The sequence below is a fragment of the Balaenoptera physalus genome, assembly GCF_965194825.1.
Source record: "Balaenoptera physalus genome assembly, chromosome: 17".
Lineage (NCBI taxonomy): Eukaryota > Metazoa > Chordata > Mammalia > Artiodactyla > Balaenopteridae > Balaenoptera > Balaenoptera physalus.
The window spans coordinates 24,159,731-24,186,169 of record NC_138895.1 but is presented as its reverse complement, the minus strand read 5'-3'; the positions used below and the strand labels follow the sequence as shown (position 1 = coordinate 24,186,169).

At 43.3% G+C, this 26,439-nt stretch overlaps 1 long non-coding RNA gene across 1 annotated transcript; it reads left to right on the top strand.

Annotated features, from left to right (window-relative positions):
• Window positions 1–14,563: 14,563 nt before the first annotated feature.
• Window positions 14,564–26,021, top strand: LOC309646513. Its single transcript, XR_014255411.1, has 3 exons — window positions 14,564–14,896; window positions 24,979–25,215; window positions 25,883–26,021. It is a non-coding gene; the product is annotated as an uncharacterized lncRNA (long non-coding RNA).
• The last annotated feature ends 418 nt before the right edge of the window (window positions 26,022–26,439 follow it).

Genomic DNA, 26,439 nt, shown 5'->3' with positions numbered 1-26,439 from the left:
CTTGTTCCGCATCAGAGCCCAGAGGCCACTCAGCACACAGAACTTCTCCTGTCTCGTCTGTGCCGGGCTCTGTGGGAGACCTGGGGGATGTGTGAAGAGAACACCCAAATCCCTCTCCTCAGGCAGCATCCAGTCTATGTTTGTGGTGGGGAGGGGAGAGGGGTAAGGGTCTTAATAAAATTAGTAAACTGATGTTATATTATCTTTGACAATAAATACTTTGGAGATGAACCTAGCAGGAAAGGAGACCAGCAGAGCAGGGGGGAGGGACTGGTGCCCTTTGACCTGGGAAGGTCGGGGTGTCATTTGAGCAAAGACTTAAAGAAGGCGAAGGGTGAGCCACGAGGCTCTGTAGGGAAAAGCGGGCAGCGAGTGGATGAACCACCCCGCCTCCCAGCCCTCCAACGTTCCCTGTCCTTCAAGACTGAACCTCTCAAGTTTTAAGAAGACATTATGCGATGTCTTGCTTCACTAGTTTGTATACACTGTTCCCTTTGCCTGAGATCCACCGCCTGTCTTTTCTGCCTGGCCAATTCCTACCTGTCCTTCCAGACCCAGATCAGATGCCACATCCCCGTGAAACCTTCCTCAATGCCTCCAGGCAGATACACTTGTGACTTCCTTCGCACTCTCAGAATACTGCGTTCGCTTCTTACTAGAAGCTCTTACTACTTTTCCTGGGGAGCGTTTCACAGAATTCACACACAACAAGGGGTAAGCTATTACTACCATCACCGTTGTTAGTTAGACCTACAAGAAAACAGGTTCTAACAGGTTGAGTAACTTGTCCCGGGTCATCAGCTAGATTTGGAAGGTGAGACGTTAAAGTCAACAACCTGTGCTCCAAAACAAGGCCCTTCCTGCAAATCTAGGAGCCTCACCAGGCACTGGGTAAAGTATATTTGTGTCAGAATGTTCTGCTACTTCTTGATCATCTCGAGGACAGACACCATTTCTGTTTGAATGGGGGAGGGGTTGTCTGCGGAGTATCAGGTAGATATTTGTTCAGTGAATAAAGGGATGAATTAATCACCAACAGTGCAGGCACTCATGTGGAATTGATTTTTGAGCAGGGGCCTTCCTCTGCTACCTAAATCTCTACCTGGCCTCACCAGGATCAGGCAATGCTAGGGGAAGGGATTTTTTTGGCATTTGGCTATGGTCTTTCCACTTTGGGCACCCTTAAGTAAATCGGTTTGCAACACTTGAGGGGGCTGGGGGCACAGGTCAGCAAATGGAGCCACAGAGCATGTGGCTGGCCGGGCAGCAGCACCCTGGGCCAGAGGCCACTGAGCAGCTAGACCTGGGGACTAAGCCATTCTCTTCTCTGCATCCTAGCTGTCTCTGTGTTTCTCTCCCAAACACAGGCAAACTTCAGACCCCAGATCTCCAAGCAGGACAGGAAGAGACTGTAGTTTCCCAAGTCTTCCTAAAAAGGTAGAGAGTATAGTTTTCCATTGACTAGCCCCTAAGGTAATAAATGAGATGCTGTCCCTAAGATAATAAATGAGATAGAAGAGAAAAGAGAAGAAGGTCTAAGAGTGACCAAGAAGGAGGGGAGAGATGGTCTTGAAGGTGACTTGCTAATGGAAGCCTAATCCCTGTACCAGGTAGGCACCCCTGAAATATTTACTAAGGGAATTAGTTGGATCTATGGGAAGGAAACATTTTTGCTTCTGGTAGTTGGAGATGGTGTTTTTCTTCCAAATCAAGGTGAGGAAATACTTATGTCGCATATTTCAGTTTCTAAAGGGCTTTCCACATGCAATGGAACTCGGGGTTGCTAATTGTTGCTACTCTACCTCCTTCGTTCACTCATCCACAACAGTATTCATACAATAATGAGCCTCAGATACCTAGAAGCCATGGCCTGTCTACAAAGAGTCCCGAAGGGGAGGCACTCAGGTAAGTGTGGAAGCAGGCACAGGAGCTGTGAGGGTTGTCTGTCAGGCCACCACATCAGCCCAAAACAGGGGAGAAAGGCTCCAAAGAGTCCTATGTGAGCAAAGTCTAGGAAATCTGTTTAGTTGTTTTTCTTTGGGAGCAGGTGGGCAGGAGAAGAATCATAGCTCTCTTTTAACTGAATTATCCTATTGTTTAAACTTGAAAGCAATTCCTTCTGTTTTTTAGGGGGATGGAAGGACTGAGACTAAAGCCCTGATGTAATTCCGCTTCCATAGAGCCTCAGCACCCTCTCCTGGGGTGGATGAGATCTCAGCTCCTTGGGGACGTGGGGAGCAGGGGGGACTCCCACCCCACCTCCACCCACTCTTTCCAGACTAGAACACCAAAATCCTAACTCTACTCTTATCTAATTCTTTGTTGTCTGTTAAAACACTGGTAGAGGCAAAGCATGACCCCGGGTGCCTCTCTGCAAAATGCAAGAGTCACACTGGATGTCTCCTCCAAGGTTGGATCCAGCTCTCCTTTTACAGCTCTCAGCCATATCAACCATTTTCATCTCACGTGCTTTCACAGTATGTTTTCTTGAGAATTAAGAGTTTGTGATCAGAGAGCAGGGAGTCAGGGTGGAGTGGGGAAGAGTCTGGGAGGCTGAGAATGAGGGAGCACTATGGGTGAGGTGGGTAGGGCAGGAAAAACATTTGAAAAAGGGGGGACTCCTCCCCATCCTTACCCGTCCCTCTTTGGAGGCCATTTTCCTTTCTCTGCTGGTGTCCAGTGTTCTTCCACTAGAGACGATGATAAATAACCAGCATCACCAAGGTATCCCGTTCATACTTTGGCCCCAGTAGGAATCACAGTCTTAATTTATTAGGCCTACTATGGGCTGGGCACTGTGTGCTTTCAAACACAACGCTTGGAGAATGTTTTGAAGCAGATGCCTTCAAACTACACCATAAGGAATAAATATGTAGAGTGAAAACAATGAACGTTTGCGTAGAATCTTGCAATTTACCAAGACGTGTATTACTTCATTCTCCCCTCGGCACAGCCCTTTGAGCTGGGCAGTCTCCACATCTTTTTTTTAAATTTTATTTATTTATTTATTTATTTATGGCTGCGTTGGGTTTTCGTTTCTGTGCGAGGGCTTTCTCTAGTTGCGGAGAGCGGGGGCCACTCTTCATCACGGTGCGCGAGTCTCACTATCACTATCGTGATATCACTATCGCAGCCTCTCTTGTTGCGGAGCACAGGCTCCAGACGCGCAGGCTCAGTAGTTGTGGCTCACGGGCCCAGTTGCTCCGCGGCATGTGGGATCTTCCCGGACCAGGGCTCGAACCCGTGTCCCCTGCATTGACAGGCAGATTCTCAACCACTGCCCCACCAGGGAAGCCCCTCCACATCTTATAGATGAGGAAAGCAAGGCCTTGTAGAGTTAGAATATGTACCTGAGATTGCTCATCTGTTTATCACTGGAGGTAAACAGTGGGAAACAAATATTAAGGAAGGAGATGAAGGGAGAGGTCAGAACTCACTCCTTTTGGAGACAGCGGGCCAGCAGGTAAACCATTCCCACTTACTCCAACCTGCAAGAGGAGAAAGCGCCACCCCAAATGTACCACATAGTGATGCCCAGCGTCTCCTACTCTGCAGCTTCCTTCCTCCCAAGATTTGAAAACTAGAGGGTGTGAAGAAGGGAGCCCTCCTACACCATTGGTGGGAATGTAACTTGGTGCAGCCACTATGGAGAACAGTATGGAGGTTCCTTAAAAAACTAAAAATAGAACTACCATACGACCCAGCCATCCCACTCCTGGGCCTATACCCAGAAAAGAGGAAAACTCTCATTCAAAAAGATACATGCACCCTACTGTTCACAGCAGCACTATTTACAATGGCCAAGACATGGAAACAACCTAAATGTCAATTGACAGATGAATGGATAAAGAAGATGTGGTACATATATAAATGAAATATTACTCAGCCAAAGGGGAAAAGGGGGGGGGAGGGATACATTAGGAGTTTGGGATTAACAGATACACACTACTATATGTAAAATAGATAAAGAGCAAGGACCTACTGTATAGCACAGGGAATTATATTCAATATCTTGTAATAACCTATAATGGAAAAGAATCTGAAAAAGAATAGAGATAAATTACTGTACAGTAGAAACTAACACGACATTGTAAAGGAACTACACTCCAATAAAAATTTTTTAAAAAGAGGATGTAATTATTTTCAAAAAAAAAAGAATAGAGATAAATATATATGTATAAATGAATCACTTTGCTGTACACCTGAAACAAACACAACATTGTAAATCAACCATACTTCAATTAAAAATAAAAAGATTTGAAAACTAAGTAAGGAAAATCAACTAAAGTAAAGATAATCGATTTTCTGATCAAGACCCCCCTCCCCGACCCTTTAATCTACTTAGAACCAGCTGCCTAAGAAACAAACCTCTTCTGGGACCTTTAGAATTTGCAGTTTTTGCCAGTGCAGCAGTTACTGTACGTCTCCACGCCGCCCCCATGTGGAGGGTGGGTCATGACTCAGCAGGCATCTGGGGGTGTGGAGAGCGCCGCAGTCTGGCCAGGGGTTAGTATGAGGTCCCAAGTCCCCTCCGCCCGGAGCAGTGGGCTGAGGCTCAGCTGTGGCCTTGTGTCCTTTCCCAGCTCCAAAGGCACTTCCACCCAGACCTCAGGCTTGGACAGAATCCTCATGATAAAAATATAACAATTAAAAATAGAAAAACAAATATAAATACTACTGTCTCGCTCGTAAAAACATGAGCACACTATATAGAGTCTCTATTATAATTTCTTGCTCAAAGAATTTTTGGTATTAACATCCTTCCAAGTCTACTGCAAGGTGAATTCAAGATGAATTCCCAGAGCCTAGGGTGGTGCTTGCTGTTCAGCAAGTATTTACTGACTGACCCAAACCCTGCCCGGACACACCTCAGGCAAAGAAGTGTAGGGAGATGGCGCAAGCCCTCAAGTCTGCTGTGGAGGGCTAAAGGCTTCTCTGCTATGTGCAAGTGAGGATTTTAAAGTTTACTGAAGGCTCCTGCAGTTTGGGGTAGGTCAGGACCCATAACACTACTTTATGTTGGACTGAAACTTCAGAGAATAAGGATAGGATGAGAAAGAGGTGCCTGGGAACTGAGGGCAGGCTCCCGGAGAGCAGGCATCACCATCTAATTTATCCCTTGCCAATCAATGGATATCCTGGCTTGGCCGTTGCCCTGGAAGAAGTTACTTAACCCCTTCTCTCCTCTGTTCTACATCTGTGAAATATGAAAAGGAGGTGCCCATATCAATGGCTATTTAAAGGCTTAGATCAAACAATGTGTGTGAAGGTCTCTCAGGAGACTGTAACTTGACATCCCCAGAGTAGGGACTGGTATTCTTCTCTTTGTGTGCCCAGCATTGTACAGAGGGACTTCATAAGCACTTGTGAAACAGAATAAAGGAAACCTCATTTAAAATGGAGTCAGGACCACCTAGAGGAGTGGGATAGGGAAGGTGGCAGGGAGAAGCAAAAGGGAGGAGATAGGGGGATACATGTATATGTATAACTGATTCACTTTGTTATAAAGCAGAAACTAACACACCATTGTAAAGCAATTATACTCCAATAAAGATGTTAAAAAAAAAAAAATGGAGTCAGGAGGCCAGAAGGGGGAGTCCTCAGGCACTACCGCTTGAGGTCAGTTACAAACCCCAATAGAAGCAAGTCAGTTACGGACTCCAACAGGAAGACTGTCAATTACAGGCCCCAACAGGAAGAATTCTTGGCACCCAGCAACAAACCCAGCCAATGGGAAACACCTGCCATCCCGAACTCTTGTTTTCCTCCAATGGCCTTTCGTTCAAAACAACCCCTCCCAACTTCCCCCTTTTTCTCTGTAAAGTAATGTTCCTTTGCTGTTGGGCTCACCTATATTTTTGCTGTAACTTGCTTATCCCAAACTGCAATTCCTCTGCTATTCTCAAATCAATCCATTATGCTGATAAAGTAACTGGCTGTTTTATTTTTTAGGACAATACACTCACTGGAGGAATAACTAAAGGATGATGAATTGCTACTTGCAGATTCTGGGTGGGCAGAACATTGGAAGAATATTTCAGGGTAAATAGAGTAGACTTGGAGGAGGTGCTTAAATGAATGGATGGAAGGGTGTTAGAAGTACCACAGGCACACATGGGGTGTCTTAGGAGTACTGGAATCCAAAGAAGAGGGATCAGCTGAGTGCCTTGAAGTGTCCCGTGAGCATCTGCAAATACAGTCACCAAGTGAAGGGAAGTATCAGTGGAACTTCAGGGGAGAAGGGGTGGGTTGGCATAAAGTGGATAGATTACACAGAAGAAAGAATCTAAGTTGAAGGCATAAAAAAAGCACAAAATATACTGAAACGTAGCATCCATCCAGCACTCCCTGTGAGCTGATGACCACACGGAACTCGAGAATTCTGTTTGCTCAGAGACTTTATCCAGGTGGTAAATTTGACCAGTTCTGTGGGTACCAGGCCCAGTCTTCTGATTGTGACTCTCAGCCCAGGGCTTGAGAAGACACTTCCTGAAAGCCCACCCAACTCTCAGTCCAAACCCAGGCTTTTCCAGAACACAGTCACAGGATGAAGCCCAAGCTTCATTTTATTTATTTATTTATTTTTAATAAATGTATTTATTTATTTATTTTGGGCTGCTTTCCGTCTTTGTTGTTGGGTCTTTGTTGCTGCGCTCGGGCTTTCTCTAGTTGTGACGAGCGGGGGCTTCTCTTCGTTGTGGTGCACAGGCTTCTCATTGTGGTAGCTTCTCTTGTTTCGGAGCTCGGGCTCTAGGCGTGTGGGCTTCAGTAGTTGCGGCACGTGGGCTCAGTAGTTGTGGCTCGCAGGCTCTAGAGCGCAGGCTCAGTAGTTGTGGCTTGGGGGCTTAGTTGCTCTGCAGCATGTGGGACCTTCCCGGACCAGGGCTCGAACCCGTGTCCCCTGCATTGGCAGGCAGATTCTTAACCACTGAACCACCAGGGAAGCCCCCAAGCTTCATTTTAGAGGGCCCCTTCCTTCCCTGTGTGTCCTCATTGGTGAGGCTCTCTCACTGGGGGAGTGTGTGTCATTTCTGGGTGAGATGGGAATGCAGACAGAGACCCACTCTCCTGAGGCCTCCAAGTTTCACTCGGACCCTCTAGGGGGTCCTTCTCCCCTTATTCCATTCCAGGCTGTGCTCTGCACCGGATGCCAGTGATGCTTTGAGAAAAGAGGCAGAGTCAGGAACTCTTTTTTCTCTCTCTCTTTTTCTTTCTTTTTTAATTGGGAAAGTTTGAGCATGCAACCTAAGAGAAAGGGGCCAGCAAAAAAGGAGAAAGATGTTTTTATAATTGCCATATTTCATCAAACTCAATATGTTATCAATTTAAAAATGAATTAAATATTTTGGATATCACCATTCTTACTTACCAAATTATGACATCCCATCCTGATTTCAGAGATTTTTAAATGGGGGAAAATATGCAATATATTTAACATAGAAAGGCACTGCCATGTCCATTTGGAAGTTAAGCAAGTCATTAGCAAAGTAGTAGCTAGTATTTATTTAACAAACCCTTATTTAATGTTACTGTGTTCCAGGCACTGTCCTTAGGCCTTCATAAATAATAATTAATTTAATCCTTGGAACAATTCTATGAGATAAGTACTATTGTCATCCCCATTTTATAGATCAGGAAACTGAGGCATTGAGAGGTTAAGAAATTTTCCCAAAGTCGTTACATAGCAGATGCAAGCTACAAACCATGGTCATTGCTCTCAGAGTCTGTTCTTCTTTCATTTATTCACCTGACTTTGGTCCACAGTAAAAGTCTGGTGAATAAATGAATGAATGAGTGAATGAATTAAAAAAATAATCCAAACTGAACTTCAAGCCCAGAAGTTAGCATGGATGTCTTTTTTTTGTCCCCTACTCCTCTTAGGAAAAGGCCCACATGACTTCCCTAAGTTCAAGGTCAGAGAACATTAGTGAAGTACTAAAGGAACTGAGAAGACAAGAACAGGGAGTGGGATGTGGTGTATGGAAAAGAAAGAAAAGTTGCAAAATAATCAGCATGACTATTTTGTAGTTGTGACTCTGCTATTCATCTAACTGTAGTCTAATGGTTTATCGGTAAAGTCGTCTGGGCTGTGAAGAAGGACGGTGTTCTGGGAGAGAGCGCCACCTACTGAGTGACCATCACCATAACCCGAGAATTTCCTCCAGGACAGCCAAGACAGCAGGAGAGGGGACAAAACGGCTTCAGAAATGGACCTACAATGAGAAAGTCAATTTACCAACAAATGATCTTGAACCTAAAGCTAAGTTCTTCTCCAGACCATGCAGATGGTAATAGCTCAGAAAGTCTTCTACATAAGAAGTTACAGAATCTAGAGGGACTTCCCTGGTGGCACAGTGGTTAAGAATCCGCCTGCCAATGCAGGGGACATGGGTTCGAGCCGTGGTCCGGGAAGATCCCACATGCCGCGGAGCAACTAAGCCCGTGTGCCACAACTACTGAGCCTGTGTGCCACAACTACTGTAGCCCGTGTGCCTACAGCTTGTGCTCCACAGCAAGAGAAGCCACCGCAATGAGAAGCCCATGCACTGTAGCGAAGAGTAGCCCCCATTCACCACAACTAGAGGAAGCCTGTGCACAGCAACGAAGACCCAACACAGCCATAAATAAATAAATAAATTTATAGAATAAAGTTTAAAAAAGAAATTTTTTTAATTAAAAAAAAAAATCTAGAAAAGATCTGCTTGGCCTGAACAATGAGGACTTTGCTGGATTCCATGGCCTGTAGTCTAGCTCATTTCCACGCTACACATGGCAACAATGAACGCAGAGGTAAACTCATACTCTTAAAGGAGAAATAAAACTAACAGTTATTGAGTCTCTATTTTGTGCTTCACCAATGCATTCATTTCACATTCATTCATTCAGTAAATATTTGCTGAGCAGTTACTATGTGCCGAGCACTGCTCCCAGACAATGGGAAAACAACACTGAACAAAGGCAGTGGTCCCGGTTCTCGCTCTTCAGAAGCTTGCCTGGGGGAGGAGGAGCGATGGATAGAAAATAAACAAGTACTCCGGTAATTTCAGACAGTGAGAATCGATGTCAAGAAAATAAAACCAGAAACTGGGGGAAGAGTGATCACATCATTTAAAACTACCAATCATCTTATGAGATAATATTATCACTCCCATTCTATGGGCTCTGAGAGGTAAAGTATTTAGCCCGAAGTCTGTTGAATTCAGTCCTCAGGGAGAGAGTGAGAAATCAAGCTGGCTAGGATTTACTTCTCTGCCTTTCTGAATCCAAAGCCTGTCTCTCATCACTCACGAGGCTGCCCAGGAAAAGAGGCAAGATGGACAATCAGCTCAGGATGTCCTAGTTGGTATGTTATGTCAATCAATATATTTCACTGTAAGAGTTGTTTACAATACCCAAGTGTCTCTAGCGGGGTGCAAGCATGGGTATTCACGTGGATTCTCAGAATCTGATGGTCCTTGATCTTTTTTTTTCCTTAATATTTATTTATTTATTTGGTTGCACCGGGTCTTAGTTGCGGCTCGCCAGCTCCTTAGTTGTGACATGTGAACTCTTAGTTGTGGAATGCATGTGGGATCTAGGGATCAAACCCAGGCCTCCTGCATTGGGAGCATGGAGTCTTATCCTCTGCGCCACCAGGGACGTCCCGGTCCTTGATTTTTCAGAACACACTGAAGAGGGAAAAAGCAAGCAAAGACCCTTCAGTTCTTGCCATGTGAGGCAGTGTATTTGTCCACAAGGCTTAAACTGATCTTGGTACATTCAAGAATTCTTTTTTAGTTTTTTTTATTATACGAATCTCATCACGTTAGAGGATGTGTGGTCTTCCTTGTGCTTTCACAGTAAACCGTCATTTCCAAGAAGATGGGAAGAGAAGCTAGGGAGAGAGTTCTGTGGTGTGGGTCTTGCCAAGTCATCCGTAGGACAGGGAATATTGGGTTACCTCCCTAGAGGAAGAGGCTGCCCTTTGTGACTGAGGTCGGAAGGATGTTGCCATCTCCTCTGAATGTCCACAGCAGGGTCTTCACATTGTCAGAGACCCTCTCGGACAGCTTGTTGCTTCCTCACTCCCCTCGGAAGCCGGAAAAGACATGTGTTTCCTCACTCCTACTGCTTTCCTCCTCCAAGGGCGGGCGCAGGTTTGTGGGCTGCTAGTGAGCGGAGTGGCTGAAACCACTTCAATTCAAATTACGTTGTGAAGAATTTATGGTAGTTTCCGACCACCGAAGATGACTGTACATCCTACAATTGGGCTTCAGCAGAAAGGAGTTGCTTGGTTTGACAAGCCCAGCTGCCAGCTGACTTTAAAACCTTGCTCTTCTCGGGCTCACAGATAACAAGTAGGAACCGCGTTGTTAATACACAGGCCCTGGGAGCAGCGGTGTCATTATGGACAACAATGACCAGTACAGATGCGGCCACTGCCTCTGTCCTCCCAGCCTCCCACTCATTATCCCTGCTGGCTGCTTTCCTTCCCCAAAGCATGATGCTATTAATGGGCTTTTATTGAATTTGAAAATGGCTACAAGCATTTTGAAAAAATAACCCATCAGGAAACATAAAATAACCAGAGCAGACTCTAAAGTGCTTTTTAAAAATGACATGAGCCGATAATGCCAACACTTCACTTTACCAGCCTTCCCTGCATCCTTCAGGGTTATCTGTTTGCGTCCTGCTGTTATCCTTGAGGAAACTGGTCCATAAAATGTTACTGAGGCAAAACCGAGTTACAGCCTGGCCTCACATGGGGCTCCCCGATAAGATCTTTCCCGTGCAAAGCTTGGTGGATTGTGCTTTTGCACGATTTCCATCCCCTTCAACCCCAGGACTGAGAGTTCCCTCCTGTTTTTAAATAATTTCTTTATCACTGGGTTTTGCATTAGGTATAGCAAGCAACCCAGGATGTTCATGAACATAACCCCTGGGAAATGGCACTTTCTTTCCCCTTCCTCGTAAGGTCCTCCAGCTGTCTTCACATTTACAGTGTTTCCAAATGACTACAGCTTTTAGTTTCTCTGTCATTTTATCATCATGGATCTTTTAATGTAGATCTCTTAGGAACTTAGTACCTTGCTATCTCAATGTCTTGAGCTACAGAAATTTATTGCTAATTCCAATGACAATAAGTTCTTACTGAGAAGTTTCGTTTATTCAGCCAGGGTTTTTGGAGAGCTGGCGGCACAAAGCCAGTAGTGGTTCAGAAACCTGGGGTAAGTAGGCCAGGTGAACAAGACAGGGGAAAGAACAGTTGGAGGAAGTCTTGCAGGCATGCCCAGTTTGGAGTAACGAAAGCACTGTTTTGTATTTTGAACAGAGGAAGGAGTTTAAGGAAGGATTTGGAGGCATGTCAAGTTTGGAGAAATGTAAGCACTGTAATTCAGTAAGGCAGGAGTGGGAGGTACACTGAGGAATGGTAAGAAGTGAGGAGAGGAGGGGACTTCCCTGGTGGCGCAGTGGTTAAGAATCCGCCTGCCAAAAAAAAAAAAAAAAAAAAAAAAAAAAAAAAAGAATCCGCCTGCCAATGCAGGGCACATGGGTTCGAGCCCTGGTCCGGGAAGATCCCACATGCCGTGAAGCAACTAAGTCCGTGCACCACTACTGAGCCTGCGCTCTAGAGCCCGCGAACCACAACTACTGAGCCCATGAGCCACAACTACTGAAGCCCGTGCGCCTAGAGCCCATGCTCCGCAACAAGAGAAGCCACCGCAATGAGTAGCCCACGCACCGCAACGAAGAGTAGCCCCCGCTTGGTGCAACTAGAGAAAGCCCGCGCGCAGCAACAAAGACCCAACGCAGCCAAAAATAAACAACAAAGAAAACGAAGTGAGGAGAGGGTACCCGGGACATAGGTAAACTTGCTTTAATAGCCACACAAGTCAACAGAATGCCCCATGCCTTTGATTACTAACCAAAAGTCCTATTAGACTCCTGGGAATTTTAGACACACACACACACACACACACACACACACACACACACACACACACACACAATCACTTTACTTTTTAGGGGGGGTTAAAAAAAGTTTTTCTAATTTTTAAAAATTTTACTTTTTAAAAATTTCTTGACATACAAAAAACTGTATATAGTTAATGTATGCAACTTGAAGAGCTTGGAGACAAGTACACACCTGTGAGACCGTCACTGCATTCTATGCCATAAACCTTTCCATCACCTCTAAAAGTTTTCTCCTGCCCTCTTATTGATTGATTGATTGATTGATTGGGAGGAGGAATCCCTCTATTTTATTTTTTCTTTTTTCAAAATAGACAACTTTTTATTGAAGTATAGCCTTCTTATTTATTATTATTAGCTTTACTTTTTATTCTTCACTTTAGATTTAAAAATAATATGCCCTGTTGGACTTCCCTGGTGGCGCAGTGGTTGAGAATCCACCTGCCAATGCAGGGGACACTGGTTCGAGCCCTGGTCTGGGAAGATCCCACATGCCGCGGAGCAACTAAGCCTGTGCACCACAACAAGAGAAGCCACCGCAATGAGAAGCCCAAGCACCACAACCAAGAGTAGCCTCTGCTCACCACAACTAGAGAAAGCCTGTGTGCAGCAATGAAGACCCAACACAGCCAAAAATTTAAAAAAATAAAATTAAAAAATAAAATGCCCTGTCATTAGCAAGAATGTGATTGTGGCACATCAGAAGATTTATGTTATAATTGGTGCCTCTTCTACAGCCTCCATATATCCATGTATTCATTAACTGTACATTTTCAGTTTATACACTTTGCTTACAAGCTCCTTTTCAAAATCATCCTTGCATCCTAAATAGTGGAATATGTAAAGCATAGGAATATATATGTATAACCTGAATCAATACTTAGATTTATTTGGTATAAGCAGCTATATGGTTTTTGGGAAATTCTGAGAAAATTGAAAAATTAGATGTGCAATGGAATAGACATTTAATTAGATGTTAATTAGAGAAAACAAAATACACCAGTCTGTAAAGATTGTTCATTGTTTAAATCCCCAATGTGAAAGGCTGCAGTTTATGTTCCAGCCCCTTGCACAGCAGTGATTTTGACTAATTCTCCTCTCACTGACGCCCGTGGCTCTCCATCTGTCGATACATTACTGTCTGAATTTCGACAGCAAAGGCATATTTTTAAAATCCTGTCTTCCCTTTGCATTTCACTATGATTTTCTACTGAAGTGATGTTAATTTCAGCTCAGGCAAAGAGTGTTCCCCAGCTCATTAGGAATAGGGACACTTCTACGGGTCCTTTTTCTGATTATCATAAATTATGAGGTGACATGGACAGAAGTGAAGTCAGATCTGTATGACCCAAGAGAGCCAGGGAGAGAGTCAAACGGTTTTTAAGTGGAATACAAACATCTTGGTTTCCAGGCTTTAAGAGTCAAAAACGCAGCGAAAACAATTTAGATCACACACTTTACTTTCTCTTCAATGAGAGTATCTAATTATGACCAACACTTTGGTGGAAATTCAGGGATGTGCAAAGCTGACAAAGAGTTTGCGGTACTGATTTGCAAATAAAGATGAGAGGTATCAAATCCAAAGATGTAGATAGCAACTTAAGTGAAGGAGGAACTGAAAGAAATCAAAATATAATTTGAAGACCTCTGGGTTCTAGAAGAAAGGGTTATCCTTTAACAAGGACATAGTAAATTGTAGCAGGCACACACAAAAAAATAGAAAACGAGGGAAAAAATCTGTAATTGAAGAAGGGAAAAAGTCTTGGGGAAAAGATGATCATGAGAGGATAGTAATTTTTATACATCCATATTCAAATTTAAAGTACGATTTTCAGAAATCAACTCTAAGCCCATTCAGGTGTTTTAAGGTTTATTGGAATGGATGTACAGATATAAAACAATCCTATATGCAAAGAATTGGTATTTAATGGACACGTAGTCTCTCTCTTTGATTTCCTCTGTCTGTCCAACTCCACTACATTCCCTGGCCTTACTGACAAACGTGAGCCTTGGAAGGAATCCTGTCATCTTATGAAGGATGAGTTGCTGTTTAATGTTGTTTTTTGTTTGTTTGTTTTTTGTTTTTGTCTGCATTGGGTCTTCGTTGCTGCGCGCAGGCTTTCTCTAGTTGCAGTGAGCGGGGGCTACTCTTCATTGCGGTGCACGGGCTTCTCATTGTGGTGGCTTATCTTGTTGCAGAGCATGTCCTCTGGCGCACGGGCTTTAGTAGTTGTGGCACGCGGGCTCAGTAGTTGTGGCTTGCAGGCTTAGTTGCTTCGCAGCATGTGGGAATCTTCCGGGACCAGGGCTCGAACCCGTGTCTCCTGCATTGGCAGGCGGATTCTTAACCACTGCGCCACCAGGGAAGCCCTAATGTTGATTTTTAATGCCAGATTTTTTTTTTTCCTGTCTGTGTTTTTGCTTTATTTTCTCCTCATCCTTAGCTGAAGCTTCCTTTGACTGGACACAGTAATGTCTTTAAGACTCATTCCCACCTAAAAACCTTGATGGAACAAAGAGGGAAGTGATCCAGAAGGCATCTGAGACCAGAGCTCACTACGGTAGGTCTCTGCAAAGAGTGATGCTGGAGAATCTCCGGCGTTACCTGACCGCACGCCGCAGCCTGGGCAGAACCCCGCACAGAGCGGGACGGAGCAGAAGAGCCGGGCCGCCTGCGGCAGGTGGGACGAGCCGGCGGAGACCCCAGGCGGCGGGCGAGCTGGGCCCGGAGCGGGAGAGGCTTCCGCGGCTGCGCGGCCGGGCCTTCCGCTGAGTGCCGCGCGGGGGCGCTGCGGTGCCACCGCGTCACCCCCACACTCGCTCCTCGGTGCCTGGAACCCAGGAGCGCCTCCAGGGCATTAAGCAGAGCCCGGGGCGAGGACTGGAAGCAGGAGGTCGGATACTGACAACGAGCCCGTTCGCCGAACGGCGACCTGGGCACAAGGCAGGTTAATCTTTAGGCACCCGGACACTTATAGATTTGATGCTGGGTGTTAGGAAGGACCGAGAAGGAGCCTTTCTGGGGGCAGTGACCACACCCTCCTTGGAGGGCAAGCTTCCCTACGCCTCCCGGGAAAACAAAGCCTTGCAGTCTGGGGATATTTTTCGAAGGCAGCTTGGTGATAATTTGTCGTTTCTTAAGCTTGTCCCATGAGGGCCTCACTCCCACCCCGCCCCTCCCCAAGCAGTTTATGAAGGAATTCCTTCCAACACCCCCAGGGCGCTCTCTAAAAGCAGTTCTGGCAAATATGGTTTCCATTTTCTCATTACATCCGCAGGGATATTTTAGTATCCCGCGCAGAAACCGAGCTCTGAAGAAGAGGAATGAGGCCTGTGAACTCAGGGATGCGTCTTAGGCTGATTGCACTGTACACTTCCGCCTTCTCCTCTTCCTCCCTTACCTCCTCCTCCCTCCCCTTCGTCCTCTTTGTGTCAGGCTCTGCAGAGCTGGTGGAAGGGCCCGTTAATCTGTGGTCTGCCCCTTCAGTGGATTTAAAGGGTCACCTTATGCCCTGGTTCAGTCCAAAGTAGTCTCAATTTATACTGTTCCTTCAAGGTCGTGTTTTTGTTTTTGCTTAAGGATTCTGAGAGGCCTAGAAATATCTAAGTACTAAAGCACTAGGTAATAGATGGAAAGCAGATTGTATGACAATGTGGTAGCACGGCATAAGCCCCCTTCTGGGCCGGCTTTACTTCATTCATGCTTTTCCAAACCAGGGTTCCCGAGGGTATACCCAGTTGGGAGCAGGAAGGAGCCGGTCTAGGCCCCAGCTGGGCCAAGCACAGCTATATGCTTGACAATGTAATAACTTTGAAGCAGTGTATTGTCACAAGTCTACAAGTCAAACATGTAGGTCAAATACTAAGAGACACGGGCGAGCACAGAAAGAAGCAACCCCTGTGGGCTGGAGGCGTCGAGGAAGATCTCTTAAAGGACAGGGGAACTGGTGGGGACTTGAAGGGATGAGGAACTCCTGAGTGGTTGGCATGAATTATGTAGGGGTGAGAATCAGTCAATCAATATCTACCTCATTTTGGAGAGGAACGCATTCTAGGGAGTGTCCCCAGGGTACGCTGAGGACCGTAAGCTAACCACACTGTTAGATATTGAGGGCTCATAGGAGAAATAGTTGGAAAGGTAAATTCAGACCAGTTTGCTGAGGGCCTTGAAGACCAAGCATAAAAAATGTTGCAATTGATCCTGTGGGCAAGAGTTTCCCACAAGTATGCGGTCACACTGGTATAAGCCAATGGGTTAGAAGTGAGTGGAGGTATTGACCCACTTCAGGGAGGCTGGGGGGTGGGAGGTCCTGGAGGTCCCAGGCCAGGGGCTTCTACTCAGCAGGCTCCTTTGTTTATCCCACTGTCCATGGAGATATTATCATAATCCGTATTTGCCATGACTTGGAAATGGTTGGCTGTCACTGCTCTATAGGCATGAGTTGCTAAAGATATTTGGACACTTGTGTGATATTTTGAGTTGTAATTTTATTTGCTTCCCCAACTGGACTATAAACTCATCCAAGAGAGGAACTCTGTCATTTCTCTTCTGTTGTCCTCGCTTTCCCGCCTGAGGAGTAAATGCTCAAGAGATACTTAATAATTTGAGTAATTGAATATTATGGCCTTAAAAAACTAAACTTCACAAATCATCTGAGAGGGATGACTGCTCTGCCAGCTTCTAAGAAGCCTCAGAAATCATAAAAGTCGGAGTGGGACTAACTCTAAGACGTAGGTCAGAAACCTGTGCTTCAGAGGAATGTGAAAACATTTCTGCTGGTGGTCACATTTAGAACTGTCAAGAAAGAAAAGGTCAGAGAGTCTCAAAAGGTTAATAGTATAAAGGAATAATTCTCTGGGTCAAGACCTGGGCGTTTGCTCTTGAAGAATCAAGTCTGACTCATTTGCATGTTAGAAACCTCCTGATCATAATTCTGGTAATATGCTATTCAGCGGTCATCAGAATAACAATATTTTCCTCCTTATTAATCTTTCTTCATTCTTAGGTGGGGGTGGGTCATGAAGTTCCCCCTAAAGGTAAAGGGATGTGAACAGGCTGGCAGTCCCTCAAGATGTTAAGCATAGAATTACCGTAAGACCCAGTAATTCCATTCCTAGGTATCTACCCAGGAGAAATGAAAATATATGTCCACACAAAAATTTGTATATGCATAGTGGCATTATTATAGCTAAAAAGTGGAAGCAACTCAAATGTCCATAAACTGGTGAATGGACAAGTAAAATATGGTATATCCATGCAATGGAATATAATCCAGCAATGAAAGGGAATTAAGTACTGATATATGCTACAACTTGAAAACATGTTAGTGAGACAAGTCATTCATAAGGGACCACAAATTGTATGATTCCGTTTCTATGAAATGTCTAGAATAGTCGAATTTATAGACAGCAAGTAGATTGATGGTTGCCTAGGGCTGAAGTGGGGTGGGAGAAACGGGAGTGATTGCTAATGGGTATGGAATTTCTTTTTGAGGTGATGAAAATGTTCTGAAATTAGATTATGGTGATGGTTGCACAACTCTGTGAATATGCTAAAAAGCACTGCAAAAAAAGTTAACATGATGCTACAAAGGAGAGGATCTAATCACAGTGAAGGGAGAGTTGCTCGAGCTTAGAGGGCGAGGGGCTTTAACCCAAGGACTTGTTTTCCCAGATTTCTCCAAAGGAGAACCAAGGTTGGGCAGGTGGAATAAGGGGCAGGTGGAAAGGACTGACAACGCAATTAACCCTAAGGAGGAGGAGGATGAAGGGTGACGGTCAGGTTAGCGTGGAAAAAAGGAGGTTAGTAGAGCAAGTTAGTGCTCTTGAGGGAAGGAAGGGGCAACAAACCGTAACCAGCTTTTCTCTTCTCTCCGGAGATCCTGGTCGGTTTCACGTGGGAGCGACCCAGCAGCCCCCCTAGAGACCAGCTCCTCCTGGCATGTTCAGCTACTAGACGGCCACCCTCTCTTCTTTAAAGGCAGATGCAAACTACCTTCCTGTGGTAAGTGAACACAGTAGTCTGATTTTGAGTTCTAGGGATTGGAATTGGGGGGCACAGACTTGTTCCTGAACAGTAGAGGGCGCTGTGAGCATGTAAAGTTTGGGTTAGAGACTGCATTGCTGAAGGGCAAAGGAAGAAGGAAGTAGTTCGGTTAGAGTCTGCACTGCATTAGAATCTAATGCAATCAGACTAGAAAAACATACTTCGGTTTTTGGAACACAATTGCCACATTCTTGAAACAATGATTTGGCACACGTGCCACTGTATTAAAATAAAACCAAACCCCAAGAGCACTGTTAATTCTTAGAGGAATGATTTATTTAGACAGTCTGGACCTTGCTTTCATCCAATAAGTATTTATTGAATGCCTACTATGCACAAGGTATTGAGAATTTTGATATAGCCTAAAACCATAAATCCAAAGAGAGTGCCGAGCACTGCTGTGGATGGATTTTAAAAATGAAAACCATATTATCTGTATGCACATTCATCATGTGAACTCATAATGCAATCGAATTCTATTCAAAGATGCAGTATTGTCAGGAAACATCTGATAGAGAAGGAGGAAAATTGTTGGCTTTTTAATCTAGTCTCCCTGCCAAGTCAACTGTGTGAAAGCGTAATAAGAGCTAAATTTATTCAGTGCATTCTGTGTGCCAGGCACTGTTCTAAATGCTTTACAACCTTGATATAATAGCGTGGTCTGTGAACCAGCAACAGCACCAGGAGCTTGTTAGACATGCAGAATCTCAGGGGCACCCCAGACCTACTGACTCAGAAGCTGCAATTTAAAGTTTCAGAGGCACGTAGTAGAGTCTATGTATTACCTTATTTAATCTCCGTAACCATCCTGTAACAGAGGTATATTATTATCTCCATCTTAAAGTAGGAAACTGTGGGAAGAGAAGTTAAGTAACTTGCCCAGAGCAAAGTTGGGATTTTTAACTCAGGCAAAATAGTTTCCACGTTCATCCTCTTATTCATATCGCCAAACTTTTCTTCTTTATCTTCTCTCTCCCAGATGGATGAAGCAGACATAATAAACATGTCTACTTATTATCATCTTGGTTAAGTAGTCACTGTTTACAAATCTATTTGAGATCCTTAAAGTAGAAGTACTTTTTATGGGTTAGTTATACAAAGTAAAATTTAAGCATTCCTTTCTTGGGAGTACTTTTTACCACAAGTACTGTTTACAGCAGTGTGTTTTTACGTCTGCCTCACCTGCCTTTAACACACCAGGCACACTCCTACCCCAGGGCCTTTGCACTTGCCCCATATATTTGCATGCCTAGCTCTCTCACTTCCTCAACTCTTTGTTTAAATAGTACATTCTCTAGAAGCCTTCCTTGACTACCTTACTAGAAATTACAACTGTCCTTTTTTTAAAAATATCTATTTATTTATTTATTTGACTGTGCTGGGTCTTAGTTGCGGCATGCGGCATCTAGTTCCCCGACCAGGGATCAAACCCCGGCCCCCTGCATTGGGAGCGTGGAGTCTTAACCACTGGACCACCAGGGAATTCTCACAACTGTCCCTTTCTAAGGTGATTCAGAAAGGAAAGAAGAAGCCTATTCCAAAACTGAAGCAAAAGAGAAGGTTTACAAGCAAAGAAGGCCACGCAGAAAGAGGTCAACATATTAAAGAAGAAAAAGATCCATACATCTCCCGTCTTCCTGTGGCTCAGGACACTGAAACTCTGAAGGCAGGGCATGTACCTTCAGAAGAGTGCATCCAGGAAGAATAAGCTTGACCACTGGGCCACCCTTAGGTTCCCCCTGATTTCCGAGTGGGTCCCAGAGAAATAGAGAACAACAACACATGTGCTCACTGTGGTTGTCAAGGGCAGATCCAGCGAGCTGTGAAGAAGCTCTGCTACTCTGATATGGCCAAGGTCAACACATTGAGGAAGGAAGAAGACATAGACCTACCATGGTAGACTAGACCTACCATCATGCTTTAAATGTGGTCACCGAAACTGGGATCATTTAAATGGAGTCCAGCACATCTGTTTTAAATATATTAATTAAGGTTTCCTGTGATCCAAGAAAAAAATTATAGCTGTGCCTTACTCCCCACCCCCAACACCTCTATTCCCCTCCTCTGCTTTGTTTTTCTCAGTAGCCCTTTTTATAACCTGTTTTTTCCATTATAGTGCAAATTTCCATCAGGACAGAGATTTTTGTTTGTTTCATTCATTGTGCATCCCTCCCTACCCCCATCTGTTAGAAAATTACCTGGCACAATACAGGTGCTTTATAATATTTGTTGAGTGAATGAATGAATGAACAAATGAATAAGTGACTGGTTCCTACCTGACTGCAAACTTCTCAAGGTGCTGGATGATGTTTTACTCAGTTTTATATCTCAAAATTCTAGCAGTGTATTGGTAAAATAAATGTTTATTGAAATGGATTTGTTGCATTGAGAGCATAGCTATAGAAGTTTAATTTGGGGCTTCCCTGGTGGCGCAGTGGTTGAGAATCTGCCTGCCAATGCAGGGGACACGGGTTCGAGCCCTGGTCTGGGAAGATCCCACATGCCACGGAGCGACTAAGCCCGTGAGCCACAATTGCTGAGCCTGCGCGTCTGGAGCCTGCGCTCCGCAACGGGAGAGGCCACGATAGTGAGAGGCCTGCGCACCGCGATGAAGAGTGGCCCCCACTTGCCGCAACTAGAGGAAGCCCTCACACAGAAACGAAGACCCAACACAGCCATAAATAAATAAATAAATAAATAAAATTTAAAAAAAAAAAAAAAAAGAAGTTTAATTTGGACATTTATGTCACCAGAATCCTTTTGCCTGTTGTTCAGAAAAGGTCAGATAAAAAATCTGGATAGGGCTTCCCTGGTGGCGCAGTGGTTGAGAATCTGCCTGCCAATGCAGGGGACACAGGTTCGAGCCCTGGTCTGGGAAGACCCCACATGCCGCGGAGCAACTGGGCCCGTGAGCCACAACTACTGAGCCTGAGCATCTGGAGCCTCTGCTCCGCAACAAGAGAGGCCGCGATAGTGAGAGGCCCGCGCACCGCGATGAAGAGTGGCCCCCGCTCGCCGCAACTGGAGAAAGCCCTCGCACAGAAACGAAGACCCAACGCAGCCAAAAATAAACATAATAAATAAATAATAAATAAAAATTAAAAAAAAATCTGGATATTGTACCACAATTCATAAGCGAAGCCCACTCAGCTGTAATAAAGGATAATTATATGTTGTGCATTTCATGTCTACAGTTTTGACAATTTCATACTTGATAGGCAGTTTTTATTTGATATATAAACATCTTAATAGCTTGTAAATGTATCACTTTTTACTTAATGCTATTGAGTTACTTTAAGAAGGTTCTCTGCATGTCAGAATTGTAAAAGCTATTATTTGATGTAGCAGTTGCTAGGGTAACCATCTTAATGAGCAATTAAGCATGTGAAGTCAGTGGAACTCATCCATGTATAAAATTTCAACTCCAGTGGTTCAGAAAGAGACACATCATTATTTTCATGTTTTAAAACGAAATTAAAATTTTAGTCATGTGGGACTTCCCTGGTGGTGCAGTGGTTAAGAATCCACGTGCCAGTGCAGGGGACACGGGTTCGAACCCTGGTCTGGGAAGATCCCACATGCTGCAGAGCAACTAAGCCCATGCACCACAACTACTGAGCCTATGTGCCACAACTACTGAAGCCCACGTCCCCAGAGCCCATGCTCTGCAACAAGAGAAGCCACTGCAGTGAGAAGCCTGTGCACCTCAACGAAGACCCAACACAGCCAAAAATAAATAAATTAATTAATTAAAAAAAAAAATGAACCTCAATCTTTATTTCATACCATGTGCTAAAAACTAACCTGAAATGGGTCATAGACCTCCATGTAAAGCAAAAATTCTAAGACTTTTTAGATAAAAGTATAAGAGAAAATCTCAGCAACATTGGGTAAGGCAAGAATTTCTTAAATAAGAAAAGCATAAAGCAAAAAGAAAAAGTTGATAATTTGAATTTCATCAAAATAAAAACTTTTGCTCTTCAAAAGTCACTGATGAAAAATTAAAAGGTAAGCCAAAGCTGGGAGAAAATCTTTGCAAAACATATGTATAATAGAGAATTTGAACGCAGAATATAAAGAGTGCTTAGAGCTCAATAAAAACAAACAAAAAACCTTGATAATAAATCGGCAGATTTGAATAGACACTCCACCAAAGGCAATATATGGATAACAAGTAAGTCAACAAGCATATGAAAAGGTGTTTAGTGTACTTAGTATTTGCATGTTTGGGAAATGCAAATTAAAACCGAAATGAAATGCCACTGCGCACACACTGGTGTAGCTAAAAAGGTTGATGATACCAAGTTTGGCGGAGGATGCGGAGTGCCTGGAGCTCTCATGCTTTGCAAATAGTACAGACATATTGGAAAACACTTTGGCAGTTTCTAATAAAGTTCAACATACACTTACACAACCCAACACCTTGCTCTTATGTATTTATCCAGGAGAATTGAAAAAAAAGTCTTCACAAAGACTTGTATAAGAATGTTAATAGTTTTTTTCATAATGGCCCCAAACTTTAAATAATCAAACTGTTCATCAACAGGGTAAATTATAAAAATGCTGTAGAATATTCATTCATGTCTTCTATAGAAATTAAGAGAGGAATATGTTTGTATATGGGTATATGTGTATATGTGTGTGTGCATATATCAAAGGGTTGGTGAATGGGCAGGAAAGAGTAAACAGGAGGGCACATTTACCCACCCACTAACACTTTCCCATATTCTTCATTCTTTTCTCCCTGTAGGTGGAGTTTATGTTTGATGTCAATTCCCTTTGGGCTAAAGAACTTCTTTCAGCATTTTTTCAGTGAGATCTGCTGACAATAAACTGTATCAGTTTGGGTTTATCTGTAAATGTATTCATTTACATTTCTTTTTTTTTATAATTTTTTTAAAAATTTATTTATTTTATTCATTTATTTTTGGCTGCGTTGGGTCTTCGTTGCTGCGCACTGGCTTTCTCTAGTTGCAGCGAGCGGGGGCTACTCTTCGTTGCGGTGCGTGGGCTTCTCATTGCGGTGGCTTCTCTTGTTGCGGAGCACGGGCTCTAAGCACACTGGCTTCAGTAGTTGTGGCATGCGGGCTCTAGAGCTAAGGCTCAGTAGTTGTGGCATACGGGCTTAGTTGCTCTGCAGTATGTGGGATCTTCCCAGACCAGGGCTCGAACCTGTGTCCTCTGCATTGGTAGGCAGATTCTTAACCACTGCGCCACCAGGGAACTCCCCATCAGGGCTTTAAAAGCTAAATTAATTTCTCTCCCTTCTGTTCAATTATTTTCTTCCAAGTACTTTCCTGTTCTCTTTTTTCCAACTTGCCTCTTGGTGTTATTTTTCTTTCACTCCTGACTTTTCATTTCTTGCACTTTTCTTCCTCTTTCTCATTTTTTCCTGTCTTTTCCCCTTTTCCCTCTGACCTCTTTCAACCTCCTTTCCATAAGTTATTTTCATTTTCCCACTTATAATTCATATTTTGTACCAGCTTTACTGAGATATAATTCACATACTACACAATTCACACATTTAAAGTGAACATTTCAATGGTTTTTACTATATTCATGAAGTTGTGCAACCATCACCGCAACCAACTTTAGAATATTTTTATCATCCCCAAAGAAACTCTCTGCCCTTTAGCCATTGCTCTCTGATCCGCCCATTTCTCCCAGCCCCAGGCAAACACTAATCTAATTTCTGTTTCTACAGATTTGCATATTATGGAAATTTCGTGTAAATGGGATCGTATAATATGTGGTCTTTTGTGACTGGCTTCTTTCACTTAGCACTTTGTGTAATGTTTTCAAGGGTCATTTACATTGTGGTATTAATCAGAGCTTCATTTCTTTTTATGGCCAAATAATACTTCATTATATGGATATACCAATTTTGTTTGTGTTTATCAGTTAATGGATATTTGTGTTGTGTCTTGGCTATTAGGAATAATGCTGTTATGAACATTCATGCACAAGTTTTTGTGAGGTTGTATATTTTCATTTCTATTGGAGTGGAATTGCTGGATCATATGATAACTCTATGTTAAACTTTTTTGAGGAACTGTCAGCCTGTTTTGCAAAGTGTCTCCACAACTTTACATTCCCATCAGCAGTGTATGAGGGTGTTGATTTCGCCACATCCTCACCAGCACTTATCTGTCTTTTTAATTATAGCCATCCTAGTGGGTGTGAAATGGTATTTCATTATGGTTTTGATTTGCATTTCTCTGACACTAATGACAGTGAGCATCTTTCCATGTGCTTATTAACCATTTTCATATCTTCTTTGGGGAAATGTGTTTTCAGATACTTTGCCCAGTTTTCAACTGGGTTGTCTTTTTTAGTATAGAGTTATAAGAAGTTTTAAAATATATATATTCTAGATACAAATCTCTTATCAGAAATACAATTTGGAAAAATCTTCTCCCATTTTGTGGGTCATCTTTTTACTTTCTTGATAGTGTCTTTTGAAGCAAAAAGTGTTTAGTTTTTAAGAAGTCCTAATTATTATTTTTTCTTTTGTTGCTTGCTTTTGGTGTCATATAAGAAATCATTGCCAAATCCAAGGTCATAAGGATTTACTCTTATATTTTCTTCTAAGAGTGTTATAGTTTTAGCTCTTGTATTTAGATCTTTGATCTATTTTAGTGAATTTTTATTTACAATGTGAGGCAGAAGTTTTAAATTCATTCTTTTGTGTGTGGATATCTTCTTGTGTTAACCCCATTTGTTGAAAAGACTATTTTGCCCATTGAATAGTCTAGCACCCTTGTCAAAAAAATCAATTGATGGGTTTATTTCTGGACTCTCAACTGTATTCCTTTGAACTGTATGTCTATCCCTATGTCACTACCACACAGTCTTAATTATCATTACTTTGTAGTAAGTTTTGGAATTGGGAAGTGTGGGCTCTCCAACTTAATTCTTTTTCAGGTTGGTTTCATAATTCATTTTAATTTGAAGCATGTTTTTTATCTTCTGTATACCAGGGAATATGTGAAGGGAACAAGACAAGAATGCTCAGCCAGGAGAGAGATGTGTTTAAAGAAGAATTAACAATATATGATGGAGAATTCCCTGGTGGTTCAGTGGGTAGGACTTGGAGCTTTCAATGCCGGGGCCTGGGTTCGATTCCTGGTCAGGGAACTAAGATCCTGCATGCCTCGCAGTGCGGCCCAAAAACAACAACAACGACCACAACACAACAATGTATGGTGGAGATTAAGGTAGGAGAATTATAGATACTTACAAAAACATAACAGGGAGTCTTAGCCAAATCTGGTAATTGTGCAAGACTGACTGAGGAAACAAGGGTCAGACTGAACGCTGGGGGAAGGAATAAGAGATAACCAGAAGAAGAGAGAATATACCGCATTCTAAGCCATTCCAAGGAATAGCTTTTGTGAACCCTGGGGTCAAGGCATGGCTGTAAAAAGACGGAACAAAGTTCAGAAAAGCTGTAGTAGAGAGTGCAAGAAAAGAGAGGTAAAATTTGAGTAGAGTAAAAAGGCAAGATCGGGCCTGCTTTTTATCTCAAAGACAATGAGGAGTCATTGCGGGCACTGAAAGAATGATGGGAGCCTTGGAGGCATGATCATTTTACACGCACAAGAATCCCTCTGGCTGTAGAGTAGGCAGTGGATAGGTGTGTGCAACACCAAAGAAAGGAAAACCAGTTAGGGGGCTTTTGAGATGAAAGGTGATGTGACCCAGAGAATGATGGTGGCCAAAAAAAAAAAAAAAAAAGTGGAATGACTGTGAGAAACTTCCAAAGCAGAGTCTAACAGGACCTGGTGATTCTTTAGATATGAGGGATAAAAGAGAGACAGGAATCAAAGATGGCTCCTAATTTCTCGTAATATGGAACTTGTCTATATTTTGAGTATGTTGCAGATATTGAATAAAGGTGAGCCAATTTTAAAAAAAATAAAATGAGGGACTTCCCTCGTGGCTCAGTGGTTAAGAATCTGCCTGCCAATGCAGGGGACACGGGTTCAATCACTGGTCCAGGAAGATCCCACATGCCACGGAGCAACTAAGCCCATGCGCCACAACTACTGAGCCCACGCGCCTAAAGCCTATGCTCCGCAACAAGAGAAGCCACCGCAATGAGAAGCACGTGCACTGCATCGAAGAGTAGCCCCTGCTCACCACAACTAGAGAAAGCCCGCGTGCAGCAACGAAGGCCCAACACAGCCAAAAATAAAAAATAAATAAATAAAATTTAAAAAATAAAATAAACTAAAATAAAATGAGAGAGGAGAATGTTTTATTTCTCAAAAATCTCCCAACAAAAAAATTAAGTTGCCTGTAACTTGTGTGGTCTCTGAGTACTGTGCTTTGTTGTTTTTTTTTAAGGCCACTCTGAGTGATCCTTTAAAAAAAAAAAAAAAAGCAGGTGCAACCGGGGAATATGAAAACCAAGCGAGAGGGTGTGACTGTAGGAGTTT